Source organism: Agelaius phoeniceus, chromosome 11 (genome assembly GCF_051311805.1).
Source record: "Agelaius phoeniceus isolate bAgePho1 chromosome 11, bAgePho1.hap1, whole genome shotgun sequence".
Classification (NCBI taxonomy): Eukaryota; Metazoa; Chordata; class Aves; order Passeriformes; family Icteridae; genus Agelaius; species Agelaius phoeniceus.
Window position 1 is genome coordinate 5,690,290 of NC_135275.1, and position 5,236 is coordinate 5,695,525.

Sequence of the window (5,236 nt, forward strand, 5' to 3'; positions counted from 1 at the left end):
GCTGCTCCTGTCACGGCGACTCCTGGACCGGACAGGTGGACTCTGGGCCCAGCCTTGCTGGCGGGAGCGGCTGCGTCTGGGGGATGTCTGTGATGGTGGCTCCGTTTGCCTGGGCCTCTCAGCCCTTGGCCCTGTCCCACTGCTCCTGTCACGTCGACTCCTGGAGCGGACAGGTGCACTCTGGGCCCATCCTTGCTGGCGGGAACGGCTGTGTCTGTGGGATGTCTGTGATGGTGGCTCCCTTTGCCTGGGCCTCTCAGACCTTGGCCCTGTCCCCCTGTTCCTGTCACACGGACTCCTGGACCGGACAGGTGGACTCTGGGCCCAGCCTTGCTGGCGGGAGCGGCTGCGTCTGGGGGACGTCCATGCAGATGTCTCCCTTTGCCTGGGCCTCTCAGTCCTTGGCCTTGTTCTGTTGCTTCTGTCACGGCGACTCCTTGATTGGATGGGTTGATTTGGGGCCTGACCTTGCTGGCGGGAGCGACTGCGTCTGGGGGATGCCCCTGACGATGTCTCCCTTTGCCTGGGCCTCTCAGCTCTTGGCCCTGTTTCGCTGCTCCTTTCATGGCGACTCCTGGAGCGGACAGCTGGACTCTGGGCCCAACCTTGCTGACGGGAGTGGTTGTGTTGGGGGGACGCCCATGCAGGTGTCTCCCTTCGTCGGGGTCTCTCAGCCCTTGGTCTTCTACAGCTGCTCCTGTAACGCCGACTCCTCAAGGGCACAAGTCGATTTGGGGCCCGACCTTGCTGGCGAGAGCGGCTTCGCCCGCGGCCGGGCCCAGCACGTCTGGAATGGACCCTGTCCTCAGAGTCAGGGGAGCTGCTGTACAGTGACCTTGATGTGCTGGGGCTGCTGCTGTCCAGCGAGGAGGATGGCAGTACCTGCTGCCATGCTGCGTGTTGGGGCCTGCTGTGGCTGCTCGTCTCTGCAGACAGAATTTGGTGCGCCAGACCCAATGGCCTGCGGCTATGAGAGCTGCTGCTGAAGGCCTCCAAATCTGGGGAGCCATGAGAAGGCCCCAGTCCTGACTGTCTGGCCAGCCTGGGGCCATTGAGCTCTGACTCAACCCTGGAGGCTGTAAGGGCAAGCGGGAATGTCAAAGGCCCCCCAGGCCCAGGCCAGGCCAGGCCAGAGCAGTGCCCCCAGCCCTCCAGCAGTGGACGCACTCTGCCAAGCCTGGCCTGGGCACTGCCCCCAGCCCAGGGACACCGGGGTTTGACCCATACCCGTTCCAAGCCCAGCACAGGTGTCACACTCCCATCTGTCTATGCTGTTTCTCAGGCCAGAGCAGCGCCTATGGGTGCCCTCGGCAGCACAGGAGGAGCACAGGAGCAATTGCCAGGGCCTGGGGAGGCAAACAGGCTCATAGCACTGAGAACAAAGTGTGCCAGAAGGTGGTTGTCTGGCCAAACGCTTCTGGTTCTTCCCGCTTTGAGCCCTTGTGGAGACACAGGTTCCCTGCAGAGCCCCAGGTGCAGCATCCCAACTTACCCCTCTTCCTCTGCCTCCTCTCTGCCACCAGGGTAAAGGCAATCCCTGGCATTGCACTGGCCATGCCTCTCTCCTAGCTCCGCGAAGGCATCGTTGTCCTCCCATGTCGGCTGTCTGATGGAGAAAGGAAGAGATGATGAATTTCTGCTGCCCTCCCCTCATGGAGATCCAGGGTGTCCCTGCTCTTTCTCCAGCGCTTTTCCAAGTTGGGCACGAAGCTGAAGCCCAGACTCACGGGACAGGGCAGGGCCAGGGCTCCTGGGGCAGGGCCTGGCACAGCACAGCACTTGTACCCTCCTGGCTGGTGGGCCAGGCAGAAGGACACCAACCTGAAGGGGATTCGGATCCCCAAGAGAAACAGGTCGACAAGGAATGTCTCACTGTCTCTGCACAGGGGGCACTTGAGGCATAAAAGACCAGCGCGCATGGCCTGTCCCTGCAGGGCAAACACAGGCAGGGTGAGCGAGGCCCTGCTGCTGCTGCTGCTGCTGCTGCTGAGCACCTGCTGTGCCCCAGGGCTGAGGGGAGGGCTCCAACCTGGATGCAGTCCCTGTGGAACCAGGCCCTTTTGCACATTGGGCACACCAGGGTTGTGAAGGTCTTTCTGTCCTCCACAGGCTCCATGCAGATGGGGCAAACAGTGTCCGGCTCTGGAGTCACCTCCACCTCCTGCTCTGGACGGTGCTCAGGGCAGAAGGAGCTGGGGGCAAAGCAAAGGGGAAAGTGAGAAATGCTGGATCCTTCACGAGTGATGGCCAGAAAGGGAGAGGAGGTACCTGAACGGGGTAATGTATTGATTGACACAGCCGCCCTCCTTGGCACAGGGCAGGTGGAACCATCTGTCACAGTACTCCTTGCAGCACATGATGGTTGCCCCGCTCTGGCCGCAGACGCAGCAGTACTGGAAAGAGCCAAGCAGCCCCATCAGCAGCAGCAGCAGCAGCCTCGAGGGCTCCCCTGGCAGCCCCACGGCTCCGGGCAGGGCGCAGGATGTGGCCGCTGCCGGGTCCCAGCCCACAGAGCCGCCTGGTGGAGGAGGGAGGCTCCTGTGCCAGGGCCTCTGTGCCACAGCTGCTGGGAGCCAGGCTTTGTCGCGGCTGTCGGGCCGGCCTTTCTTTCCTGCTCTCTGCGCTAAGCTCTGGCAAACCTCGCCAGGCACAAATCTCCCTGCTCTTGTCACGCTCTCACCTTCTGTGCCGCCCGCCGGACTGCAATTAGGAGATCCCGAAGGAGAAAGCCCATGAGTCCAACGCAGTCCATCTCTTGCCGAAATAGTAGAGTGGCGAAGAACTGCAGGCAAGGGGAGGAGCTGATGAGGAGAGGGCGGCAGGAGCTGCTCATTGCAACGGTGGAGGGAGCGCCCGGAGTCACTCACCATGCAGAACACGTGGGCACAGAGCCCACCCTTCTCCAGTTTGTCACCGCACACGTCCGGGTCAGCCTCGGCTCGGCGACACAGCATGCAGGCTGCAGGGGACAGAGCCAGTGGCAGCGGACATGAGCAGCTCTGCGGGGCTCTGAGCCTGCAGCAGCATCGGCCCCAAGGCTGCTCTGTCCCTGCCTGGCTGATGGGCAGGGCTGGAGGCCTTGCACAGCAGGGGCCATTGCGGGCACGGCTGTCCCAGGAGCTGCCCCCTGGCCCAGCTGGGCCCGACTTGGGCAGGAGGGAGGCTCCCGGCCCCGGCATGGCTGAGCAGCTCCTGCCTCCCCCTGGCTCTGCTCTGATCCACACTGCCTGCTGCAACAAGAGCCCCTGGGCCAGGCTGTCACAGGGCTGCTTTGCCCTCACCTGCCTCCCTGGCACCAGGGCCCTCCTGCTTGCTGTCAGCCATGGCAGCTGTCTGCTCTGAGTCCCTCTCCTGGAGTGACATAGTCGCCCGACGTGTTGGTCCTCTCTCTCTATGGGAGGAAGAAGAGTGGGGGGGGGGAGTTTGCAGAACAGGCCCAGAGCCACGAGGTTCTACTCCCTGCTCAGCCCTGCGTGAGCCCTGCTCCTGTCCGCCTTCTCCTCCCGTCGCTGCGTTAAGGAACACCACAGTGTCCTCTGGCTGTTCCTCCGCTGATTCTGGGAAGGGAGAGGCAGGTGAGCCTGCAGCACAGGCCCAGAGCCCCGAGGTGTGGGGCCCCTCTGGTCCCTGAGCAGCCACGTCCCTGCCCTACCTTCTCCTCCCGTCGTCAGATCGCACTGACACTCGGCCTGAGCCCAGCGTTCCCTTTTGTGGCCTTGGTCGCACAGGTCACAATGGCCACTCTGACATCAGCACCGTGTACCCAAAATTGGGGCAGCCATGGCCTCAGGTCCCTGGCATCCACTTGTGGCGGCCTCCTCGGGCACCGAGGCTCTGAGATGGGTCCGAGCATTTGCTCAGGGTGGAACCAGGGCCAGGACTCCTGCAGCAAGTGCAGGGTCAAATGCCAGGCCCTGGGGCAGCCATCGAGGGTGGTACTGCAGGCAGGAAGGTGCTGTTCAGGCACTGCCACGCCAGGGCTCCGGCCCCGGCCAAGGGAAATCTCTGCTCCTGCCCCTGGCAGCCGGTGGCCCAGAGAGCCTGTGCGGAGTCTCCTGCACGGCAGAGATTCAATCCCTGCTCTAGGTGAACTGACCTTTTCCTCAAGACCTGTCTGGAGAAAACTAAGATGAACCTGATTTGATGCTGCTGCTGATCACCACTGGCTACAGGAGATAAACCTGGAGACCATCACAGCTGCCTCCAGACCTCTGTTATCCTGTCATCCTATGAACTAATAACTTTGACATTTCATATAAATGGAAAAATTTGTATTAAGCTCCTTAGAAACGTCATCTTTTCTACTGACTCTGTGGAAACTCAGAAAATTCACTGAGAATGTTCTGTGTACGTTCGACAGGAGTGCTTGCAACAGTTCTCAACCCAAGTCAAAGGCAGCAGCATTCGTTTCCTGCATTATAGGAACTTTGCCAGTTTGGTCCATGCTTTCCTACTAGAAAATACCTTGGAAACAAATCAGGAAGAGACGCACAAACAATTCTTGTCAATTTTTGTCATTGATGTCTTTGTAAACATGCTCCTGGAAATCCAGATCCATGACTTCTAGAACAAGCAGTGGGATCTCTGGGAAGCAGGGCAGGGGCTGACAGGCAGGGACACCCTGCACCTGCCTGATGCTGGGGCAGCAGGAGTTTGTCCATTTTCCTGTCTCCATGGGAGAGCCACCTTGGCTGGGAAACGATCCCTTCACTGGTCTAGGATGGAGGCACAGCCAGTGCAATGCCAGGGAGTGCCTTTACCCTGGAGGAAGGGAGGAGGCAGAGGAAGAGGGGGAAGTTGGGAAGCTGCACCCGAGGCTCTGCAGGGCTCCTGGCCAGGGCTCAAAGCACAAGGAGCCAGAAGAGCTTGGCCGGACAATCCCGAGCTCTGGACGCTTTGTCCTCAGCACCGGGAAGAACCCGTTTGCTTCTCCAGGCCCTGGGCACTGCTCCGGTGCTGCTCATGCAAGTTACACACAGACACACAGCTACCTGCTCTGTCTCAACCCTCTTCAGCACTGGACAGCACAACACAGTAACATGTTCTCTTCAGTACATGGTCTAATTATTAATAGTCCTGCAAACACTCACATTCAAAGCACACACACACACAAAAACCCCAAACCCTGGTACAAACCTTGCATCAACACAAAATGCATGTTGCTGTTCAGAAACACAGGGCAGCACTTTTGGCCAATGCTTTTTCCTGTTAGATCTTTCAAAGGATTTCAAAAGTG

The 5,236-nt window shown here is 60.0% G+C and overlaps 1 pseudogene; it reads right to left on the minus strand.

The window, feature by feature from the left end:
* Nucleotides 1-685: 685 nt before the first annotated feature.
* LOC143695045 (E3 ubiquitin-protein ligase PHF7-like) lies at nucleotides 686-3,363 on the minus strand (annotated as a pseudogene).
* Nucleotides 3,364-5,236: the final 1,873 nt, after the last annotated feature.